Here is a 25,897-nt window from a genome sequence, read left to right as displayed (position 1 = left end):
GCCATTGTGAGGCTCTGAAAAGATCTGAGAACCCAAGTGTTGTTTTCAAACTATTTGTTTGTATAATCCTTACCTATGTATCTGTGATCTGCTGATAAGGTCTGATCATCAGAGTCTGCATACCTATGTATCTGTGATCTGCTGAAAAGGTCTGATCATCAGAGTCTGCATACCTATGTATCTGTGATCTGCTGAAAAGGTCTGATCATCAGAGTCTGCATACCTATGTATCTGTGATCTGCTGATAAGGTCTGATCATCAGAGTCTGCATACTTATGTATCTGTGATCTGCTGATAAGGTCTGATCATCAGAGTCTGCATACCTATGTATCTGTGATCTGCTGAAAAGGTCTGATCATCAGAGTCTGCATACCTATGTATCTGTGATCTGCTGATAAGGTCTGATCATCAGAGTCTGCATACCTATGTATCTGTGATCTGCTGATAAGGTCTGATCATCAGAGTCTGCATACCTATGTATCTGTGAACTGCTGATTAGGTCTAATCATCAGAGTCTGCATACCTATGCATCTGTGATCTGCTGATTAGGTCTGATCATCAGTGTCTGCATCCCTATGCATCTGTGATTTGCTGATAAGGTCTGATCATCAGAGTCTGCATACCTATGCATCTGTGATCTGCTGATTAGGTCTGATCATCAGTGTCTGCATCCCTATGCATCTGTGATTTGCTGATAAGGTCTGATCATCAGAGTCTGCATACCTATGCATCTGTGAACTGCTGATTAGGTCTGATCATCAGTGTCTGCATCCCTATGCATCTGTGATTTGCTGATAAGGTCTGATCATCAGAGTCTGCATACCTATGCATCTGTGATCTGCTGAAAAGGTCTGATCATCAGAGTCTGCATACCTATGTATCTGTGATCTGCTGATAAGGTCTGATCATCAGAGACTGCATACCTATGCATCTGTGATCTGCTGATAAGGTCTGATCATCAGAGACTGCATACCTATGCATCTGTGATCTGCTGATTAGGTCTGATCATCAGAGTCTGCATGTACTTTTCTGTACTTTTACATAACTCCTTTTCGCAGACAGACAAGAATAGATGCACCTTGATCAGTGCCAGACATGTGAGTACGTTTATACTGCATGCGTTGTGGATCATTATCAGACCGGAAGGTGTATGTTTTATATAGAAAGACCATGTCGATGGGCTGCATTTTGGGGAATTTCGTACTACTGTCGTAGAAAGTGAAAACACATTGAAAATGGCTTTAAATGATACACAAATGCAGCGTCCCAGATATTGCCCTAATAATTATAATATCTCCTTCATACCAATGGGAAACACACAAAACATTCAAACACTGTCAAAAAAACATAAGAATTGCATGCAAAGCTTTGTATTTTTCACATTGCACATTTCATTTTATAGTGCCTTGAAGCTTTCGCAGATATTACCCTGGGGGAAATACAAGAGCTAAACATGAGATACTTGCAGATAAATGATACTCTGTTACTCCTTCCCCCAACCCTAAGGCCTCTATCACACTGGAGGCTGAACTGCCTTCCCCTGACCCTAAGGCCTCTATCACACTGGAGGCTGAACTGCCTTCCCCTGACCCTAAGGCCTCTATCACACTGGAGGCTGAACTGCCTTCCCCTGACCCTAAGGCCTCTATCACACTGGAGGCTGATCTGCCTTCCCCTGACCCTAAGGCCTTTATCACACTGGAGGCTAAACTGCCCTCCCCTGACCCTAAGGTCTGTATCACACTGGCGGCTAAACTGCCTTCCCCTGACCCTAAGGCCTGTATCACACTGGAGGCTGAATTGCCTTTTCCTGACCCTAAGGCCTCTATCACACTGGCGGCTGAACTGCCTTCCCCTTACCCTAAGGCCTTTATCACACTAGAGGCTGAACTGCCTTCCCCTGACCCTAAGGCCTTTATCACACTAGAGGCTGAACTGCCTTCCCCTGACCCTAAGGCCTTTATCACACTGGAGGCTGAACTGCCTTCCCCTGACCCTAAGGCCTTTATCACACTGGAGGCTGAACTGCCTTTCCCTGACCCTAAGGCCTTTATCACGCTGGAGGCTAAACTGCCTTCCCCTGACCCTATGGCCTGTATCACACTGGAGGCTGAACTGCCTTCCCCTGACCCTAAGGCCTTTATCACACTGGCGGCTGAACTGCCTTCCCCTTACCCTAAGGTCTGTATCACACTGGAGGCTGATCTGCCTTCCCCTGACCCTAAGGTCTTTATCACACTGGAGGCTGAACTGCCTTCCCCTTACCCTAAGGTCTGTATCACACTGGAGGCTGATCTGCCTTCCCCTGACCCTAAGGCCTTTATCACACTGGAGGCTGAACTGCCTTCCCCTGACCTTAAGGCCTGTATCACACTGCAGGCTGAACTGCCTTCCCCTGACCCTAAGGCCTGTATCACACTGGAGGCTGGACTGCCTTCCCCTGACCCTAAGGCCTTTATCACACTGGAGGCTGAACTGCCTTCCCCTGACCTTAAGGCCTGTATCACACTGCAGGCTGAACTGCCTTCCCCTGACCCTAAGGCCTGTATCACACTGGAGGCTGATCTGCCTTCCCCTGACCCTAAGGCCTTTATCACACTGGAGGCTGAACTGCCTTCCCCTGACCTTAAGGCCTGTATCACACTGCAGGCTGAACTGCCTTCCCCTGACCCTAAGGCCTGTATCACACTGATTGTGCCCCCCCCCCCCCCCCCCACAATCAGCACAAATAAAAATTCCATCATACTTGGTTAGTGCTACTTTTGTGCCCATTTGTGCTGCAAAAATTAAGATTTGTGCTGCTTTCATTTTGAAGATAAGAGCACTTATTATTTCCAAAATGCCATCACCCAGCCCCCATACAACAACCTACAGGCATGGAACTGGTATGGGTGGGTAGTGCTGCGCATGTGCTCATTTGTGCTGCAGAAATCATCCTTCTATCTTTTATAGTTTTTGAGATATTCCCATCTTTACAGAGCTCCTCCGGCTCCCTATGGTTATTGGATATGGAGGACACATGGAAAGGTGCATTCAATGCATTGTAATACATGTAAATGGAGATGTAGAATACAGCACAAAGCAAACAGCACCTGGACACAGAGACTGGAGGAAACATGCAGGGCCATTTCTGATCTCTTTGCTGCCCCCAATAAGATAGTAGTAGGATGAGTGAGATTCCTCTGCTAGCATCACTCAAGAATGACACTACAAAAGACACGGGAATGCCAGCGTTCATCATGGGGACTATGGAAGGCTGCAGTATACTGTACAGTGTACTGTAGGCTGCCTGAAACTACATTTCAGTCATATACAGGGTGCAATATTGCACCTGTACAATAGAGGGTGCTGCAGGCCTCTGCCTGGATGGCCTATGCCCAGAAACAGCCCTGATACTGAGGATCACTTGGTAACCTTGCTGTTCTGGATATTGCTGTAGCTCTGATGGAGAGAACTTCAGCTATAGTTATCGCTGCACACGCAGGAATTCTTTAGTCTGTTTTAACCACTGAATAATGGCTGACAAATCTCGTCATTTAACAAAGAGAACCGCCAACCGCAAGAGGTGCAAACAGGAAGGAGACCCCTTAGTGACAGTCACCCCCCATGTAATGTGTCTATTGTGACCTCCCGTCTTCCATCCATGGTGCATGTGATTCCCGCCGATACACGATGGCCGATCTGCTTCCCTTATTAACGATGCTCCTTTTCTAAGAGACGAGACTCTGGGACCCGGTGTGGCGTTTTTATAGAAGCGTCACATTCCGAGGAGACGTGTCCCTTTGCTAATTAAGACAGATCCTGCCACAAGTCGCTGTAAGTTAGCATTGGAGATTACTGTACTTAGCGAGATTACAGCGGCAGATGAGCGCACAAGGTGGTGTGTGTCACTCTTTGAAGAGGTAACCTATGTATTAATATCATTTCTGCAGCATTTAGATTAGTGTCAGGGGAATTAAATGCGGCGTTACCAATGCGGCGGGCGCGCATACTCAACATCTTTAACCTTTCCCTGATAGCAAATCTTCCTCAATATTACAGCCATCCTATTGCTCCTTCAAGCTGAAAATAGCTGAAGATATTTAAGCCATATTCTGGTGTCTGTATAATGTCTTACTGAGGGTGCTTAGAGGAATGAGGGATGACGAGTCATGCTTGGAGCCCACTTATATAAGCCTGTGCTAGCAGGGGTGCAGTGACTAGAGATGGCTTGAACCTCAAATTTTTGGTTCGCGAACCTCGAACGCGAACTTCCGCAAAAGTTCGCGAACCTGCAAACTTCATGAACCGCAATAGACTTCAATGGGCAGATGAACTTTCAAAACTACAAACACTAATTCTGGCCACAAAAGTGATGGAAAAGATGTTTCAAGGGGTCTAACACCTGGAGGGGGGCATGGCGGAGTGGGATACACGCCAAAAGTCCCGGGGAAAATTATGGATTGGACGCACAGCAGGTTTTAAGGGCAGAAATCACATTGAATGCTAAATTGGAGGCATAAAGTGCTTTAAAACATCTTGCATGGGTATACATCAATCAGGGAGTGTAATTCGTGTACTGCTTCATACTGACACATCAAACTCACTGTGTAACGCACAGCAAACAGCTGTTTGTGTAGTGACGGCCGTGCTGGACTACTGCGCACCATGGCCAGAGTGTAGGCCATGGCAGTTTTCAAGCCCATATGGTCGGGCTGAGGAAGCTCAATGACAGAACAACAGTGACTGAGTGTCCAGGTGATCAAATTTGGTCTGTCCACAATGAAGCAACGACCTTATTATCTTGGGTCAGGTGTGCCCCTAACACACTCATATAGGTCTGGTCATTGCTTCATTGTGATACGCAGGCAAGGTAACGATCATGAAGGAAAATTGACACATGTACATGCCTTTTGTTTTGTTGTTGCAGCTGCAGTGCAGCCAGAAAAATTAGGCAGGCCTTTACACGCACCAGAAAAATTATATAAAACAGCGTGCGGTCACACAGATGCAGTGAAAGGTATGCAGTGACTGCTGGTATAACAATGTGCAGTCACACAGGTGCAGTGAAAAGGTATGCAGTGACTGCTGGTATAACAATGTGCAGTCACACAGGTGCAGTGAAAGGTATGCAGTGACTGCTGGTATAACAATGTGCAGTCACACAGGTGCAGTGAAAGGTATGCAGTGACTGCTGGTATAACAATGTGCAGTCACACAGGTGCAGTGAAAGGTATGCAGTGACTACTGGTATAACAATGTGCAGTCACACAGGTGCAGTGAAAGGTATGCAGTGACTGCTGGTATAACAATGTGCAGTCACACAGGTGCAGTGAAAGGTATTCTGTGACTGCTGGTATAATACAATGTGCAGTCACACAGGTGCAGTGAAAGGTATGCAGTGACTGCTGGTATAACAATGTGTGGTTACACAGGTGCAGTGAAAGGTATGCAGTGACTGCTGGTATATAAAGCAGCATGCGGTCTCACAGATGCATGTGTGCATGCATGAGCCGGAGGTATGCAAGGTCTCCTGATCACGTGACATGCATCAATAGCCGGCGTGCCGCCGGTCTTCTCTATCTCCAACACTGCTCACTTTACTTCCTGACTAGCTGCGTGCTGTTGGATAAAGGGAAAACCTGAGATTTTCATATTTCATGGCGATTTGCCATGAGCAGCCTCTGTGCCCCAGTGCAAGTTTTACACCCCCCTCCCCCCCAAGCACTCTATACATAACAATTGATACAGCACAACTCCAGTGTCACAACTAACCCTAATCTGAGGGCCCGTTTCCACTATCGCAAATTTGCATGCGTTTGCCGCATGCAAATTCGCATAGCCAATACAAGTGGATGGGACTGTTCCCACTTGTCAGGATTCCTTTGCGGTTTTCTGTGCATACTGCATACCGCTATGCGAATTGCATACAACGTATTTAATAGGGAATTCGCATGCAGTATTGGTATGCAAATTTTCATGCAAATTCGCATACGATTTCGCATGGAATCAATGGAAAAGCACACAGGCACTGCCATTGTTAAATTCACATACATCGTCATCCATGCAAAATCGTATAAGAATTTGCATGAAAATTTGCATATAACCGCATGCGAAATTCGAATCCGCATGCAAATTTTTACAGTGGTGATTCCCACCGCACAAGTGGAAATGGGCCCTTAGAGGTGCAAGAAGGGGATGGGGAACAGCTTGTTAATGATTACCACTATTTAAAGTATCTATAGAAGTGATTATTACCAGCACAAGACCAATAGAGAGCCAATACCATGGTTGAGGAAGGACCATACTTGGCCCTCTAGCCCAGGGGCCCTGGGGGAAACCTTTGCACCGTCTATTGCTACACCACTGGCCATGAGTATCACGGGTGCTTTTCTGTAGCATATGGAGATTTATCATCAATGAGCCTGAAATCAGAACTGTCTGTAATGCCTGCCTGCCTGCCTGCCAAGAATAACCCCCATTCCGGACAGGCAGCGGCCGTCTGATTGGTGGCCAGTAGAACAATGCATAGTTTGCGTATTCATCAATGTGTACCGTTCAGAGAAAAAGACAAGTATATATCAAGGATTTAACGGAAACTGAGATCATTTGGAAGCACCTCCTCAAGGACGAAAGATTCCAGGGACAAATCTCTCCCGACCGTGACATTTGCGACTGCGAAACTGCAAACATCTTGTCACACGTCTCTCTCGCTTTGTAGTCCATGTTCACAAGCTGAGTGGCGTGCGCAGCCAGCGCGCCTCGGAGCCGGACAGATAAAAGCCCGCCATGCGATGGTGAAAGCTTTGTCTTGCTTTGTTCTGCCACTTATATCTCCCCGCAGATTTAGAGCTTTGCCTCTCTGTGTTATTATTAGAATACCTACATACATGTATCTCATTTTTTTTCCTCCCCCCCCAGCCCGGCCTGTCAGCCCTTCCAGACCACGAAGCCATCTGACTGAATAATAACCAGCCTTTGATTTGTGAGATCCACTACAGGTGCACAGAGGCCATTAAGAGCATCCTAGCTCAGCTGTTTTTATTTCTGGACCACGAAAATAATAATAATAAGCAGAGGTAAAAAAAAAAGAAGTAGTCCGGGTAATAAATGATGTTGTTACCAGACAAAAGTCTTGTTTGCAAATCAATTACGTCGGCGAGGCAGGCCTTCTCCATGGAAGACGTATGGGACGGAGCGTAAGGCCCAAATACCAGCATCTTCTCTCCAGCGTAAGCGTCTTACAGTACGGGGATTTTGTTTTGTAATAAATTGGGATAAAAAAAAGGAAAATAAAAAACTGCAATTTGCATGTAGATATAGAAGAACGCCCGCCAGATGTCCGCAAATCAAGCTCCTTTATTATGGACTTATCCAAAAGTCGTTACACATCACCAGCATGCAATTTGCATGTGTTTTTTAATAAAGGGCCTCTCATAAGGAAGAAGGATTCTGTGTACACAATTTTAAGCTTTTTTTAAAAAAACAAAAATGTGCAAACCCATCTAGAAAGTGTGACAACAAGTTGGATATTTTTTTTAAACTAACAGGTATAGCGGGTAATTTGGGCAGTGGATACCCCACCAGTGGCGGTTAGCAGTGATAGTGCTGGAGGCCAGCTACTATGCGGTTGAACTCTGGATGGTGGCGGTGACTGTGGCGGTATCATTGGTGAAGTTTGGCTGCTGTGTTGCTGAACTCCAAGTAGCGCCGGTGAGGTCTGTTAATGGTGCTGGTCTAGTGGTGGTGTTACTGTCAGGCATACATAGTGGATAGGTTAGTGGTAGGAATAGACAGGGGGAGGTTAGTGTGAGGATAGGATAAGATAAGCAGATAGAATATTGCTAACATTACTAATAATCTACTGTCAGAAATATCTCCCAAAATACCCACCCAAGTAACCATGCAATTCAGCCAGAATGAGAGCTTGGTCTGTCGCGTGTCCTTAACCAACATCCTCTGTATGGGAGCAAGCTCCGCCCACCTATTCATCTTACTGATGTCATTATCTTCCTCAAAACTACAAAGCAGAAGGAAACATCATCAACAGAGAAGTCAACTAATTATCAGAATGGGACTAAATGGGAAAAAACAACAGAGTTTGGGCCCTTCAAAAGCATTTAAACCCACAAACCTCTCAAATTGACCTGTTTAAAAAATAAAGTATGTGCATAAATAAATACAAGAATAATTAAAACGATGTATAAATTGCAATAGATAACTGTGGCTGAATCTTGCTGGATAAATGGAAGGTGGTGGAGGTGGGGAAGTGATCTGACTTTGAAGTAACGTCTTCAGTGTAATTCCCTCTAATTCCCTCCCATCCCTCCTGTCATAGAGTCCTCAGGCCATGGCATTCTCTGTATCTGGAGAATCATCTCATCATAGAATATGTCACAAGCTGACTCACTCCTGCAATGTGCAAATAACAACACATTTCCCGTCACAGGACGTTACAGTACGAAGGAGTCCTGCATGTGTACCTGTGTGCTAAAGGGCTGGCAAGAAAGAAAAATTATCCAGCAAAAATAATAATACGCTCATCTGAGGTATTTGTCAAATTAACATGATGCAACTTTATTGCTGAAGGCCAGCTCTGAGAAGGACACGCCCACGCTGAGAAGGACACGCCCACGCTGAGAAGGACATGACTCTGAGAAGGACAAACCCACTCTGAGAAGGACATGACTCTGAGAAGGAAAAACCCACTCTGAGAAGGACACGCCCACTCTGAGAAGGACATGCTCACTCTGACAAGGACATGATCACTCTGAGAAGGACAGGGGCGTAGCAATAGGGGTTGCAGAGGTTGCGACCGCATCGGGGCCCTTGGGCCAGAGGGGCCCCGAAGGGCCCTTCCTCAACTACAGTATTAGCTCTCTCTTGGTCCTGTGCGCATAATAATCACTTCTATAGATACATGGAATGGTGGTAATCATTGACAAACTGTTCCCCATCCCCTTCTTGCACCTCTGACACTGCAGTTGCCATTAGCAGGTTTTGGTGCGCCGCATCAATTGTTAAGTATAGAGTACTTGGGGGGGCCCCATTGTAAAATTTGCACCGGGGCCCACAGCTCCTTAGCTATGCCACTGGAGAAGAACATGCCTACTCTGAGAAGGACATGCTCACTCTGAGAAGGACATGCTCACTCTGAGAAGGACATGCTCACTCTGAGAAGGACATGCTCACTCTGACAAAAACATGATCACTCTGAGAAGGACATGACTCTGAGAAGGAAAAACCCACTCTGAGAAGGACATGACTCTGAAGGACAGCCTACTCTGAGAAGGACATGACTCTGAGAAGAACATGCCTACTCTGAGAAGGACACAACCACTCTGAGAAGGACATGACTCTGAGAAGGACACGCCTACGCTGAGAAGGACATGACTCTGAGAAGGACATGACTCTGAGAAGGACACGCCTACGCTGAGAAGGACATGACTCTGAGAAGGACACCCCCACTCTGAGAAGGACATGACTCTGAGAAGGACTCGCCCACGCTGAGAAGGACATGACTCTGAGAAGGACACGCCCATGCTGAGAAGGGCATGACTCTGAGAAGGATACGCCCATGCTGAAAAGGACATGACTCTGAGAAGGACAAGCCCACTCTGAAAAGGACAAAAATACTTGGTAAAATGGAAAAATCTGAATTTGGAAAAAGGGAACTTGGTAACACTATGGGAGCGAGAAACAGACCACGAGGAAGGGGGTGCACTGAGAGTGCGGGGAGAAGCACACAATGGGTTAATGGTCACAGCATGTGGGGCACAATATGGGAGCGAGGAACAGACCATAAGGAAGGGGGTGCAGGGATTACAGTGAGGGGGTGCCAGGCAGGGAGTGTGCTGAGGGGGGGAACACACAATGGGTTAATGATCACAGCATGTGGGGCACAGTATGGGGGTGCAGGGATTAGAGGGAGGGGGTGCCAGGCAGGGAGTGTGCTGAGGGGGAGGGGAGAACACACAATGGGTTAATGGTCACAGCATGTGGAGCACAGTATGGGAGCGAGGAACAGACCATAAGGAAGGGGGTGCAGGGATTACAGTGAGGGGGCGCCAGGCAGGGAGTGTACTGAGGGGGAGGGGATGAGCACACAATGGGTTAATGATCACAGCATGTGGGGCACAGTATGGGGGTGCAGGGATTACAGGGAGGGGGTGCCAGGCAGGGAGTGTACTGAGGGGGAGGGGAGTGGCACGCAATGGGTTAATGATCACAGCATGTGGGGCACAGTATGGGTGTAAGGAACAGACCACGAGGAAGGGTGTGCAGGGATTACAGTGACGGGATGCCAGGCAGGGAGTGTACTGATGGGGAGGGACCAGAAGAAGGAGGAAGTAAATTATGGGCAAGGGAAGCCAGAACAGGTGCTCCTGGCCGATGGAAAGCCATTGGGCACAAGCAATCACTTCCTTCCATGAGTAGAGGGTGCACATGTGTCTATTGTCTTTCCATCAGACACCGGCTTCCTTTCCTGGGAGTACACGAAACTGAAACTCGCACATGCGTGGTTTCTCTGCGCTCATGCACTGCCACTAACCCTTCTAGCCAATAGTAATCAACCGCAAGGCCAGAAGAATACTATCATACAGCAGAAGGGAGAAGTCCCTGGAGCAGAGGGGAGGGGAATGAGAGGGGCACCGAAGTAGCGGAAAGGGGAATGGGAGTGGCTCACAAGCTGAGGAGAGGAGAATGGGAGGGACCCCCAAGCAGAGGGAGGGAAACAGGAGGGACCCCCAAGCTGAGGGGAGGGGAATGGGAGGGACACCGAAGCAGAGGGGAGGAGAATGGGAGGGACCGTGAAGGCAGCAGTAAGATGTTTAGCAAGAAGTTACTTATCCCACAAATGATTTCTATTTGATTCTCCCATTTGCTCCACTCTAAGGGATGGAGAACCATCTTTGGCAGCACAGTAACCAGGTAAATGTGTGTCCCATTAAAATGTACGTTCACAGTTACTGCAGTAATGACTTATTACAATACAGCACAGGTTCTCTTCTGGGTATGCAGCCTCCTCCCCCCACACTGAAGTCTCCATCAGCAAACTAAGAGGACCTTTCCCAGGAACACTGGAGGTATGGGCGGACTAGCATTGCACTCCCAGGATGGGGGGTGGGCTGTGAGAGGCAGCAATAAACACAATAGGGGGGTGGACATGGCGGCACAGCTGGATCCTCTGTCACCAGGGGGTACTGCACTCCTTTCATCATTACAAACATACAATTAGAGCATTTAATCCTGTATGGAGGCTAATTGGCACTTCCAGTGATCAGCTGATCTCAGGAGACTTCTGGGATAGATGGAGCCATACCTTGTTACTAATGAGATTATCCTTGGTGAGAGGCCACTAATAAAATGACAATAATATCATTGAATTAGCGCAGAGTTGTCAGCGGTGTTGCTGTTATCGGGTGAGATCAGCCGGGAGGAGCAGCTCCATAGCAGGAAGCTCTTCTCATGGTCTGGAGGTGACCATTGGTGAGAGGTAGACTCCAGCAGTCAGGGAGTCAGTGCTGTTATTGGGTGAGATCAGCCAGGAGGAGCAGCTCCATAGCTGGAGGCTCTTCTCATGGTCTGGAGGTGACCATTGGTGAGGGGTAGACTCCAGCAGTCAGGGAGTCAGTGCTGTTATCGGGTGAGATCAGCTGGGAGGAGCAGCTCCATAGCTGGAGGCTCTTCTCATGGTCAGGAGGTGACCATTGGTGAGGGGTAGACTCCAGCAGTCAGGGAGTCAGTGCTGTTATCGGGTGAGATCAGCCGGGAGGAGCAGCTCCATAGCTGGAGGCTCTTCTCATGGTCTGGAGGTGACCATTGGTGAGAGGTAGACTCCAGCAGTCAGGGAGTCAGTGCTGTTATTGGGTGAGATCAGCTGGGAGGAGCAGCTCCATAGCTGGAGGCTCTTCTCATGGTCTGGAGGTGACCATTGGTGAGGGGTAGACTCCAGCAGTCAGGGAGTCAGTGCTGTTATCGGGTGAGATCAGCCAGGAGAAGCAGCTCAATAGCTGGAGGCTCTTCTCATGGTCTGGAGGTGACCATTGGTGAGGGGTAGACTCCAGCAGTCAGGGAGTCAGTGCTGTTATTGGGTGAGATCAGCCGGGAGGAGCAGCTCCATAGCTGGAAGCTCTTCTCATGGTCTGGAGGTGACCATTGGTGAGAGGTAGACTCCAGCAGTCAGGGAGTCAGTGCTGTTATTGGGTGATATCAGCAAGTAGGAGCAGCTCCATAGCTGGAGGCTCTTCTCATGGTCTGGAGGTGACCATTGGTGAGAGGTAGACTCCAGCAGTCAGGGAGTCAGTGCTGTTATTGGGTGAGATCAGCTGGGAGGAGCAGCTCCATAGCTGGAGGCTCTTCTCATGGTCTGGAGGTGACCATTGGTGAGAGGTAGACTCCAGCAGTCAGGGAGTTAGTGCTGTTATTGGGTGAGATCAGCTGGGAGAAGCAGCTCCATAGCTGGAGGCTCTTCTCATGGTCTGGAGGTGACCATTGGTGAGGGGTAGACTCCAGCAGTCAGGGAGTCAGTGCTGTTATTGGGTGAGATCAGCCGGGAGGAGCAGCTCCATAGCTGGAAGCTCTTCTCATGGTCTGGAGGTGACCATTGGTGAGGGGTAGACTCCAGCAGTCAGGGAGTCAGTGCTGTTATTGGGTGAGATCAGCCGGGAGGAGCAGCTCCATAGCTGGAAGCTCTTCTCATGGTCTGGAGGTGACCATTGGTGAGGGGTAGACTCCAGCAGTCAGGGAGTCAGTGCTGTTATTGGGTGAGATCAGCCGGGAGGAGCAGCTCCATAGCTGGAGGCTCTTCTCATGGTCTGGAGGTGACCATTGGTGAGAGGTAGACTCCAGCAGTCAGGGAGTCAGTGCTGTTATTGGGTGAGATCAGGCGGGAGGAGCAGCTCCATAGCTGGAGGCCCTTCTCATGGTCTGGAGGTGACCATTGGTGAGGGGTAGACTCCAGCAGTCAGGGAGTCAGTGCTGTTATTGGGTGAGATCAGCCGGAAGGAGCAGCTCCATAGCAGGAAGCTCTTCTCATGGTCTGGAGGTGACCATTGGTGAGGGGTAGACTCCAGCAGTCAGGGAGTCAGTGCTGTTATTGGGTGAGATCAGCCGGGAGGAGCAGCTCCATAGCTGGAAGCTCTTCTCATGGTCTGGAGGTGACCATTGGTGAGGGGTAGACTCCAGCAGTCAGGGAGTCAGTGCTGTTATTGGGTGAGATCAGCCGGAAGGAGCAGCTCCATAGCAGGAAGCTCTTCTCATGGTCTGGAGGTGACCATTGGTGAGGGGTAGACTCCAGCAGTCAGGGAGTCAGTGCTGTTATTGGGTGAGATCAGCCGGGAGGAGCAGCTCCATAGCTGGAGGCTCTTCTCATGGTCTGGAGGTGACCATTGGTGAGGGGTAGACTCCAGCAGTCAGGGAGTCAGTGCTGTTATTGGGTGAGATCAGCCAGGAGAAGCAGCTCCATAGCTGGAGGCTCTTCTCATGGTCTGGAGGTGACCATTGGTGAGAAGTAGACTCCAGCAGTCAGGGAGTCAGTGCTGTTATTGGGTGAGATCAGCCGGGAGGAGCAGCTCCATAGCTGGAAGCTCTTCTCATGGTCTGGAGGTGACCATTGGTGAGGGGTAGACTCCAGCAGTCAGGGAGTCAGTGCTGTTATTGGGTGAGAACAGCCGGGAGAAGCAGCTCCATAGCTGGAGGCTCTTCTCATGGTCTGGAGGTGACCATTGGTGAGGGGTAGACTCCAGCCGTCAGTGCTCAGTGCTGTTATTGGGTGAGATCAGCTGGGAGGAGCAGCTCCATAGCTGGAGGCTCTTCTCATGGTCAGGAGGTGACCATTGGTGAGGGGTAGACTCCAGCAGTCAGGGAGTCAGTGCTGTTATTGGGTGAGATCAGCCAGGAGAAGCAGCTCCATAGCTGGAGGCTCTTCTCACGGTCTGGAGGTGACCATTGGTGAGAGGTAGACTCCAGCAGTCAGGGAGTCAGTGCTGTTATTGGGTGAGATCAGCCGGGAGGAGCAGCTCCATAGCTGGAGGCTCTTCTCATGGTCTGGAGGTGACCATTGGTGAGGGGTAGACTCCAGCAGTCAGGGAGTCAGTGCTGTTATTGGGTGAGATCAGCCGGGAGGAGCAGCTCCATAGCAGGAAGCTCTTCTCATGGTCTGGAGGTGACCATTGGTGAGGGGTAGACTCCAGCAGTCAGGGAGTCAGTGCTGTTATTGGGTGAGATCAGCCGGGAGGAGCAGCTCCATAGCAGGAAGCTCTTCTCATGGTCTGGAGGTGACCATTGGTGAGAGGTAGACTCCAGCAGTCAGGGAGTCAGTGCTGTTATTGGGTGAGATCAGCCAGGAGAAGCAGCTCCATAGCTGGAGGCTCTTCTCATGGTCTGGAGGTGACCATTGGTGAGAGGTAGACTCCAGCAGTCAGGGAGTCAGTGCTGTTATTGGGTGAGATCAGCCGGGAGGAGCAGCTCCATAGCTGGAAGCTCTTCTCATGGTCTGGAGGTGACCATTGGTGAGGGGTAGACTCCAGCAGTCAGGGAGTCAGTGCTGTTATTGGGTGAGAACAGCCGGGAGGAGCAGCTCCATAGCTGGAGGCTCTTCTCATGGTCTGGAGGTGACCATTGGTGAGGGGTAGACTCCAGCCGTCAGTGCTCAGTGCTGTTATTGGGTGAGATCAGCTGGGAGGAGCAGCTCCATAGCTGGAGGCTCTTCTCATGGTCAGGAGGTGACCATTGGTGAGGGGTAGACTCCAGCAGTCAGGGAGTCAGTGCTGTTATTGGGTGAGATCAGCCGGAAGGAGCAGCTCCATAGCAGGAAGCTCTTCTCATGGTCTGGAGGTGACCATTGGTGAGGGGTAGACTCCAGCAGTCAGGGAGTCAGTGCTGTTATTGGGTGAGATCAGCTGGGAGGAGCAGCTCCATAGCTGGAGGCTCTTCTCATGGTCTGGAGGTGACCATTGGTGAGGGGTAGACTCCAGCAGTCAGGGAGTCAGTGCTGTTATTGGGTGAGATCAGCTGGGAGGAGCAGCTCCATAGCTGGAGGCTCTTCTCATGGTCTGGAGGTGACCATTGGTGAGGGGTAGACTCCAGCAGTCAGGGAGTCAGTGCTGTTATCGGGTGAGATCAGCCAGGTGGAGCAGCTCCATAGCTGGAGGCTCTTCTCATGGTCTGGAGGTGACCAGTGGTGAGGGGTAGACTCCAGCAGTCAGGGAGTCAGTGCTGTTTTCGGGTGAGATCAGCCAGGTGGAGCAGCTCCATAGCTGGAGGCTCTTCTCATGGTCTGGAGGTGACCATTGGTGAGGGGTAGACTCCAGCAGTCAGGGAGTCAGTGCTGTTATCGGGTGAGATCAGCCAGGAGAAGCAGCTCCATAGCTGGAGGCTCTTCTCATGGTCTGGAGGTGACCATTGGTGAGGGATAGACTCCAGCAGTCAGGGAGTCAGTGCTGTTATTGGGTGAGATCAGCCGGGAGGAGCAGCTCCATAGCTGGAGGCTCTTCTCATGGTCTGGAGGTGACCATTGGTGAGGGGTAGACTCCAGCAGTCAGGGAGTCGGTGCTGTTATCGGGTGAGATCAGCCGGGAGGAGCAGCTCCATAGCTGGAGGCTCTTCTCATGGTCTGGAGGTGACCATTGGTGAGGGGTAGACTCCAGCAGTCAGGGAGTCAGTGCTGTTATCGGGTGAGATCAGCCAGGAGAAGCAGCTCCATAGCTGGAGGCTCTTCTCATGGTCTGGAGGTGACCATTGGTGAGGGATAGACTCCAGCAGTCAGGGAGTCAGTGCTGTTATTGGGTGAGATCAGCCGGGAGGAGCAGCTTCATAGCTGGAGGCTCTTCTCATGGTCTGGAGGTGACCATTGGTGAGGGGTAGACTCCAGCAGTCAGGGAGTCGGTGCTGTTATCGGGTGAGATCAGCCGGGAGGAGCAGCTCCATAGCTGGAGGCTCTTCTCATGGTCTGGAGGTGACCATTGGTGAGGGGTAGACTCCAGCAGTCAGGGAGTCAGTGCTGTTATTGGGTGAGATCAGCTGGGAGGAGCAGCTCCATAGCAGGAGGCTCTTCTCATGGTCTGGAGGTGACCATTGGTGAGGGGTAGACTCCAGCAGTCAGGGAGTCAGTGCTGTTATTGGGTGAGATCAGCCGGGAGGAGCAGCTCCATAGCTGGAGGCTCTTCTCATGGTCTGGAGGTGACCATTGGTGAGGGGTAGACTCCAGCAGTCAGGGAGTCAGTGCTGTTATTGGGTGAGATCAGCCAGGAGGAGCAGCTCCATAGCTGGAGGCTCTTCTCATAGTCTGGAGGTGACCATTGGTTGGGGTAGACTCCAGCAGTCAGGGAGTCAGTGCTGTTATCGGGTGAGATCAGCCAGGAGAAGCAGCTCCATAGCTGTAGGCTCTTCTCATGGTCTGGAGGTGACCATTGGTGAGGGGTAGACTCCAGCAGTCAGGGAGTCAGTGCTGTTATTGGGTGAGATCAGCCAGGAGGAGCAGCTCCATAGCTGGAGGCTCTTCTCATGGTCTGGAGGTGACCATTGGTGAGAGGTAGACTCCAGCAGTCAGGGAGTCAGTGCTGTTATCGGGTGAGATCAGCTGGGAGAAGCAGCTCCATAGCTGGAGGCTCTTCTCATGGTCTGGAGGTGACCATTGGTGAGGGGTAGACTCCAGCAGTCAGTGGTCAGTGATGTTATCGGGTGAGATCAGCTGGGAGGAGCAGCTCCATAGCAGGAGGCTCTTCTCATAGTCTGGAGGTGACCATTGGTGAGGGGTAGACTCCAGCAGTCAGGGAGTCAGTGCTGTTATCGGGTGAGATCAGCCGGGAGGAGCAGCTCCATAGCAGGAGGCTCTTCTCATGGTCTGGAGGTGACCATTGGTGAGGGGTAGACTCCAGCAGTCAGGGAGTCAGTGCTGTTATCGGGTGAGATCAGCCGGGAGGAGCAGCTCCATAGCTGGAGGCTCTTCTCATGGTCTGGAGGTGACCATTGGTGAGAGGTAGACTCCAGCAGTCAGTGGTCAGTGATGTTATCGGGTGAGATCAGCCAGGAGGAGCAGCTCCATAGCTGGAGGCTCTTCTCATGGTCTGGAGGTGACCATTGGTGAGAGGTAGACTCCAGCAGTCAGGGAGTCAGTGCTGTTATTGGGTGAGATCAGCAAGGAGGAGCAGCTCCATAGCTGGAGGCTCTTCTCATGGTCTGGAGGTGACCATTGGTGAGGGGTAGACTCCAGCAGTCAGTGGTCAGTGCTGTTATCGGGTGAGATCAGCCGGGAGGAGCAGCTCCATAGCTGGAGGCTCTTCTCATGGTCTGGAGGTGACCATTGGTGAGAGGTAGACTCCAGCAGTCAGGGAGTCAGTGCTGCTATTGGGTGAGATCAGCCAGGAGGAGCAGCTCCATAGCTGGAGGCTCTTCTCATGGTCTGGAGGTGACCATTGGTGAGGGATAGACTCCAGCAGTCAGGGAGTCAGTGCTGTTATTGGGTGAGATCAGCTGGGAGGAGCAGCTCCATAGCAGGAGGCTCTTCTCATGGTCTGGAGGTGACCATTGGTGAGGGGTAGACTCCAGCAGTCAGGGAGTCAGTGCTGTTATTGGGTGAGATCAGCCGGGAGGAGCAGCTCCATAGCTGGAGGCTCTTCTCATGGTCTGGAGGTGACCATTGGTGAGGGGTAGACTCCAGCAGTCAGGGAGTCAGTGCTGTTATTGGGTGAGATCAGCCAGGAGGAGCAGCTCCATAGCTGGAGGCTCTTCTCATGGTCTGGAGGTGACCATTGGTGAGAGGTAGACTCCAGCAGTCAGGGAGTCAGTGCTGTTATCGGGTGAGATCAGCTGGGAGAAGCAGCTCCATAGCTGGAGGCTCTTCTCATGGTCTGGAGGTGACCATTGGTGAGGGGTAGACTCCAGCAGTCAGGGAGTCAGTGCTGTTATCGGGTGAGATCAGCCGGGAGGAGCAGCTCCATAGCTGGAGGCTCTTCTCATGGTCTGGAGGTGACCATTGGTGAGGGGTAGACTCCAGCAGTCAGTGGTCAGTGATGTTATCGGGTGAGATCAGCCAGGAGGAGCAGCTCCATAGCTGGAGGCTCTTCTCATGGTCTGGAGGTGACCATTGGTGAGGGGTAGACTCCAGCAGTCAGGGAGTCAGTGCTGTTATTGGGTGAGATCAGCCAGGAGGAGCAGCTCCATAGCTGGAGGCTCTTCTCATGGTCTGGAGGTGACCATTGGTGAGAGGTAGACTCCAGCAGTCAGGGAGTCAGTGCTGTTATTGGGTGAGATCAGCTGGGAGGAGCAGCTCCATAGCTGGAGGCTCTTCTCTTGGTCTGGAGGTGACCATTGGTTGGGGTAGACTCCAGCAATCAGGGAGTCAGTGCTGTTATCGGGTGAGATCAGCCAGGAGAAGCAGCTCCATAGCTGGAGGCTCTTCTCATGGTCTGGAGGTGACCATTGGTGAGGGGTAGACTCCAGCAGTCAGGGAGTCAGTGCTGTTATTGGGTGAGATCAGCCAGGAGGAGCAGCTCCATAGCTGGAGGCTCTTCTCATGGTCTGGAGGTGACCATTGGTGAGAGGTAGACTCCAGCAGTCAGGGAGTCAGTGCTGTTATCGGGTGAGATCAGCTGGGAGAAGCAGCTCCATAGCTGGAGGCTCTTCTCATGGTCTGGAGGTGACCATTGGTGAGGGGTAGACTCCAGCAGTCAGGGAGTCAGTGCTGTTATCGGGTGAGATCAGCCGGGAGGAGCAGCTCCATAGCTGGAGGCTCTTCTCATGGTCTGGAGGTGACCATTGGTGAGGGGTAGACTCCAGCAGTCAGTGGTCAGTGATGTTATCGGGTGAGATCAGCCAGGAGGAGCAGCTCCATAGCTGGAGGCTCTTCTCATGGTCTGGAGGTGACCATTGGTGAGAGGTAGACTCCAGCAGTCAGGGAGTCAGTGCTGTTATTGGGTGAGATCAGCAAGGAGGAGCAGCTCCATAGCTGGAGGCTCTTCTCATGGTCTGGAGGTGACCATTGGTGAGGGGTAGACTCCAGCAGTCAGTGGTCAGTGCTGTTATCGGGTGAGATCAGCCGGGAGGAGCAGCTCCATAGCTGGAGGTTCTTCTCATGGTCTGGAGGTGACCATTGGTGAGAGGTAGACTCCAGCAGTCAGGGAGTCAGTGCTGCTATTGGGTGAGATCAGCCAGGAGGAGCAGCTCCATAGCTGGAGGCTCTTCTCATGGTCTGGAGGTGACCATTGGTGAGGGATAGACTCCAGCAGTCAGGGAGTCAGTGCTGTTATTGGGTGAGATCAGCTGGGAGGAGCAGCTCCATAGCTGGAAGCTCTTCTCATGGTCTGGAGGTGACCATTGGTGAGTGGTAGACTCCAGCAGTCAGTGGTCAGTGCTGTTATCGGGTGAGATCAGCCAGGAGGAGCAGCTCCATAGCTGGAGGCTCTTCTCATGGTCTGGAGGTGACCATTGGTGAGAGGTAGACTCCAGCAGCCAGGGAGTCAGTGCTGCTATTGGGTGAGATCAGCCAGGAGGAGCAGCTCCATAGCTGGAGGCTCTTCTCATGGTCTGGAGGTGACCATTGGTGAGGGATAGACTCCAGCAGTCAGGGAGTCAGTGCTGTTATTGGGTGAGATCAGCCGGGAGGAGCAGCTCCTTAGCTGGAGGCTCATCTCATGGTCTGGAGGTGACCATTGGTGAGAGGTAGACTCCAGCAGTCAGGGAGTCAGTGCTGTTATTGGGTGAGGTCAGCCAGGAGGAGCAGCTCCATAGCTGGAGGCTCTTCTCATGGTCTGGAGGTGACCATTGGTGAGGGGTTGTCCTCAGCAGAGATGAGTGGTGCTGCTATTCCAGAGATCAGGCGGGAGGAGCAGCTCCATAGCTGGAGGCTCTTATGGTCTGGAGGTGACCATTGGTGAGGGATTGACTTAAGCAGAGATAACTGGTGCCTCGGCCCGGTCCGCACATGATGTCAAGTGAGGCGACTTCCTCAGGCAGCAGAAGTCTGGGGACAGCACCAGGCAGAAACAGGAAGTGAAGAGAGCACCTGATCAAAGTATACTGGGGCCAACTGTACCTGGCTACCAACACTGAGGGCACCTATGACTGGCTACCTACCTATATTGAGGGGTGTTTGGGGGAGGGGGGGGTTTGAAGAGGTGCCCTGCTTGTTCCTCACATGGAACCCATGTCTGCTGGTGCTGGATGCATTGTTAGGGTGAAGAAGCTCTTCTGTCTTCCCAGAGACATGGGTTCCATGTGGGAACAAGCAGGGCACCTCTTCAAGCCACAGTCCATCTTCATTTCTTATAACTGTGCTGCAAAGAGATGCCCTTGTGATTTGAAAAGCTCCTGCTAATGTAATGTAGCCGATTGGATAACATTGCTTCTCAGTTTTCCTGTGCAGAAAAGGCACAGACAAGTGTCATTGCTGCGTTCCTGAGATCAGGACACAAGGCATATTTATACTCACCTGGGGCTGCCTCTAGCCCCATGAGGTGCAATCACTCCTTCACCATCCTCACCGGCCGTACCATTGTCCTGGAATCAGCCCCAGCAATCGGACCTGTCGTGCTCTACTGCGCATGCGCAGCCCAGCTACATGCGCACTCATTGCCTCTCTCCCATCCCAGAGAGCATTCTGTGCCTGCGCAGCCCAGCTACATGCGCACAATCATTGCCTCTCTCCCATCCCAGAGAGCATTCTGTGCCTGCGCAGCTCAGCTACATGCGCACTCATTGCCTCTCTCCCATCCCAGAGAGCATTCTGTGCCTGCGCAGCCCAGCTACATGCGCACTCATTGCCACTCTCCCAGCCCAGAGAGCATTCTGTGCCTGCGCAGCCCAGCTATGTGCACAATCATTGCCTCTCCCCCATCCCAAAGAGCATTCTGTGCCTGCGCAGCCCAGCTACATGCGCACTCATTGCCTCTCTCCCATCCCAGAGAGCATTCTGTGCCTGCGCAGCTCAGCTACATGCGCACTCATTGCCTCTCTCCCATCCCAGAGAGCATTCTGTGCCTGCGCAGCCCAGCTACATGCGCACTCATTGCCACTCTCCCAGCCCAGAGAGCATTCTGTGCCTGCGCAGCCCAGCTACATGCGCACTCATTGCCTCTCTCCCATCCCAGAGAGCATTCTGTGCCTGCGCAGCCCAGCTACATGCGCACTCATTGCCACTCTCCCAGCCCAGAGAGCATTCTGTGCCTGCGCAGTGGTCATGGTTGGATGTCAGGCAAGCCTACAAAGGACATGGCCTAGGGCACCAGGAAGCAAGGGGGCGGACAGCAGGCTGGCACACTCCAGTAGTTAAAGGGCTTCTGTGGCCTTTTAAAAAACAAAAAGTGTCACTTACCTTCTACTGCCCCCCTGCAGCTTTTAAGTCCCACGCCGTCACTGAAGCCCCCTCCGTTCCTCGCCACGGGTCACCTGCCAATTATTTGTCTAACTAGATGAATAGCACTGCAGCTGCGCAGTCATGGCCACACACATCCTCGCTCCCGCACGCATCATCAGGAGCTCACTGCGCATGCGCACGACAAGAAAACTTCATACTGCAGATGCACTAGATGAATAGCACTGCAGCTGCGTGGTCATGGCCACACAGATCCTCACTCCCGCGCGCATCATCAGGAGCTCACTGCGCAGGCGCACTACAAGAAAACTTCATACTGCAGCTGCACTAGATGAATAGCACTGCAGCTGCGCAGTCATGGCCACACACATCCTCGCTCCCGCACGCATCATCAGGAGCTCACTGCGCATGCGCACGACAAGAAAACTTCATACTGCAGATGCACTAGATGAATAGCACTGCAGCTGCGCGGTCATGGCCACACACATCCTCGCTCCCGCACGCATCATCAGGAGCTCACTGCGCAGGCGCACTACAAGAAAACTTCATACTGCAGCTGCACTAGATGAATAGCACTGCAGCTGCGCGGTCATGGCCACACAGATCCTCACTCCCGCGCGCATCATCAGGAGCTCACTGCGCAGGCGCACTACAAGAAAACTTCATACTGCAGCTGCACTAGATGAATAGCACTGCAGCTGCGCAGTCATGGCCACACACATCCTCGCTCCCGCGCGCATCATCAGGAGCTCACTGCGCAGGCGCACTACAAGAAAACTTCATACTGCAGCTGCACTAGATGAATAGCACTGCAGCTGCGCAGTCATGGCCACACACATCCTCGCTCCCGCACGCATCATCAGGAGCTCACTGCGCATGCGCACGACAAGAAAACTTCATACTGCAGATGCACTAGATGAATAGCACTGCAGCTGCGCGGTCATGGCCACACAGATCCTCACTCCCGCGCGCATCATCAGGAGCTCACTGCGCAGGCGCACTACAAGAAAACTTCATACTGCAGCTGCACTAGATGAATAGCACTGCAGCTGCGCGGTCATGGCCACACAGATCCTCGCTCCCGCACGCATCATCAGGAGCTCACTGCGCAGGCGCACTACAAGAAAACTTCATACTGCAGCTGCACTAGATAAATAGCACTGCAGCTGCGCGGTCATGGCCACACACATCCTCGCTCCCGCACGCATCATCAGGAGTTCACTGCGCAGGCGCACTACAAGAAAACTTCATACTGCAGCTGCACTAGATAAATAGCACTGCAGCTGCGCGGTCATGGCCACACACATCCTCGCTCCCGCACGCATCATCAGGAGCTCACTGCGCAGGCGCACTACAAGAAAACTTCATACTGCAGCTGCACTAGATGAATAGCACTGCAGCTGCGCGGTCATGGCCACACAGATCCTCGCTCCCGCGCGCATCATCAGGAGCTCACTGCGCAGGCGCACTACAAGAAAACTTCATACTGCAGCTGCACTAGATGAATAGCACTGCAGCTGCGCGGTCATGGCCACACAGATCCTCGCTCCTGCACGCATCATCAGGAGCTCACTGCGCAGGCGCACTACAAGAAAACTTCATACTGCAGCTGCACTAGATAAATAGCACTGCAGCTGCGCGGTCATGGCCACACACATCCTCGCTCCCGCACGCATCATCAGGAGCTCACTGCGCAGGCGCACTACAAGAAAACTTCATACTGCAGCTGCACTAGATGAATAGCACTGCAGCTGCGCGGTCATGGCCACACAGATCCTCGCTCCCGCGCGCATCATCAGGAGCTCACTGCGCAGGCGCACTACAAGAAAACTTCATACTGCAGCTGCACTAGATGAATAGCACTGCAGCTGCGCGGTCATGGCCACACAGATCCTCGCTCCTGCACGCATCATCAGGAGCTCACTGCGCAGGCGCACTACAAGAAAACTCCATACTGCAGCTGCACTAGATAAATAGCACTGCAGCTGCGCGGTCATGGCCACACACATCCTCGCTCCCGCACGCATCATCAGGAGCTCACTGCGCAGGCGCACTACAAGAAAACTTCACACTGTAGCTGCACTAGATGAATAGCACTGCAGCTGCGCGGTCATGGCCACACAGATCCTCCGCATTACAAGAAAACTTCATACTGCAGCTGCGCTAGATGAATAATTGCAGGTGACCTGCAGCGAGGAACGGAGGGGGCTTCACTGATGGCGCGGGACTTGCAGGGGGCTGGTAGAAGCCCCAGGTGGTGACACTTTTTTTAAAAGGCCACAGAACCCCTTTAAGCTGCCAAATATGTTGACAACACAACGGCAAGCTCCTGACCACAATATTCCTAATGCCGGTGATGTCTGTGCTCTACAAACATTCTTCCAGACCCGGTGCTTAGCTGGCCTGCTTCCTCCACAGAGACTGCACATGATCACGGCAGGTGGCTACAGACAGCCAGGGATGAAGGGGAAAGCCAACAGCGTCAGCTTACAGTGTGTCCTATCAACGTCACCACTGGTCCGACTCCGCCCTCCTCCAAGTACCAACCTATCAGAGCTGTGGAGAGGCAGGAAAGTTTGTTGCACCACGTCATATGTGATTAAAGGATACCCGAAGTGACATGTGACATGATGAGATAGACATGGGTATGTACAGTGCCTAGCACACAAATAACTATGCTGTGCTCCTTTTTCCTTTCTCTGCCTGAAAGAGTTACATATCAGGTATGTAAGTGGCTGACTCAGTCCTGACTCAGACAGGAAGTGACTACAGTGTGACCCTCACTGATAAGACATTCCAACCAGGGACGGACTGGCCCGGGGGGGGGGAGGGAGGCAATTGCCCCCTGGGCCGCTCGAATCCTAAGTAATTAGGGCCGGTGTGCGGGACCCGCAGTAAGTGACGAGAGAGAGCTGCGCGCAGCCTCGCACGATTAGTCTGCCTCAACCGCTCACTTCAAAGCCAGCCCCCTACCCTGCCCGCCCCCTGTAGCAGACAGACTTACTTTTCGGGCTGGAGGATGATGAATTAAGATGCACACGCTCGGTTTGCCTCCTTCCTCCTTCTAACCTAATCAGGGGCTGAGGTGGCTGTGGCGTTCCCTGGTGCGTGCTTTGCACGCTATTTGGTCGGGACTTGATTCCGCCCCTCGCCTGGAGCCATTGCAGCTCAGCTCACTCATCTGCTGAGGCAATATGTGTGTGTGCGCCTGTCAGGCTGTAAGCAGGAGCCTTCTGCTGGGCTGGCTGGAGGAGGAGTCGCGGAAGAGACTGTAGTCCTGGCTGGGAGAGGGAGACGCCACCTAGCTAAGCTGTGCAGGAGACAGGAGGAGAGGAGGTCGGGTCCAGGTCGCCAGAGGAGGTTTTTTATAAATGTTGTTTTTGTACTTGTTGTCATCACTTTGTTGCTTGCTGAGTTGCTGTGAATTCTCTGCCCAGTGCCCTGTGAGTTTATTTGTTCTAATGTATTACCCCCATATAATGCAATTCTACAGTATGTGACGCACAGACTGGCTGATAGTGATCTCTTAGCTGCGCACACACAGTTCAGCTACTGTCTCTTGCTCTCCCTGACCTGAAGTGCAGTTGAATTGAAGTGAGTTTATCCTGGCCAGGCCTGTCTCCCCCTCCCCCTTTGATACAGTGGGAATAGAGATGGCTACTGAAGTAAAACTATAAAGTGAGAAGAGGCTAAGGGCCCTTTTCCACTAGCAATCGCTAGCGTTCACGCTGAACGCTAGCGATTGCTGAATCGCAATTACCGGCGATTCCCCGACGTTCGCGGCCGCGATTTTGCTATGCTATGCACTGCATAGCAAAATCGCGGCAAATATCGCTCTGCCGCGCGTTCGCGTTCCCGTCAAAAACGAATCGCGGTAGTGGAAATGACCTACCGCGATTCCTATGTTAAAAAGCAAACCGTAGCGATTGTAAAATCGCTAGCGGTTTGCGTCTTTGCTATTCAGCCAGCGCAAACGCGCTGGTGGAAAAGGGCCCTGATGGCGATTTGCTAGCAGCTTCTTAGCAGCTGGCAGAAGTTAGTAAAATGACACCCTATGTAACCTGCAGCCAGGTTTCCAGATATACAGCAAGGATCTTTGAAAACCAGAGGCAGGCAGCTTGTAAGGTATACATGCACTCTACACAGACACTACAATCACCCACACCACTTGCACACTACATACACGCGCACCCATTACAAAAACACACACTATATATACACACGCTAGGGCTGCCGAACTTTGCGCCTGAAACACAGTAAAGTTACTTACATACATGCGGTAACCATCAGCTGCAAAAGCAGAGACTGACTGTATAAGCCAACGATTGTTACGTGTGTACAGCAGCCAACGATGGATATTTTGCTCAGGCATAGTGAGTTGTTAAAGGACACACCCGCTTCCTCCAGTCCCTGCTAGTCGTCCTGTGCCCTCGCCGCAGCTCCGCTCCCCGCTGGTGGCCCGGGGTCCCCATTGGCGGAAGATGTCCACTGCACCTGTGCGAGCTGCATGGTTGGAGTTTCTCTTTAAGTGGTCGGTTGCCCGGCGTGCAACCCACCTTTGCGAGAATTCCCTTTTTGAACACATTTATATATTCATCTACTTGT

The sequence above is a fragment of the Hyperolius riggenbachi genome, chromosome 9 (assembly GCF_040937935.1).
Source record: "Hyperolius riggenbachi isolate aHypRig1 chromosome 9, aHypRig1.pri, whole genome shotgun sequence".
Classification (NCBI taxonomy): Eukaryota; Metazoa; Chordata; class Amphibia; order Anura; family Hyperoliidae; genus Hyperolius; species Hyperolius riggenbachi.
This window is presented reverse-complemented; position numbering follows the sequence as displayed.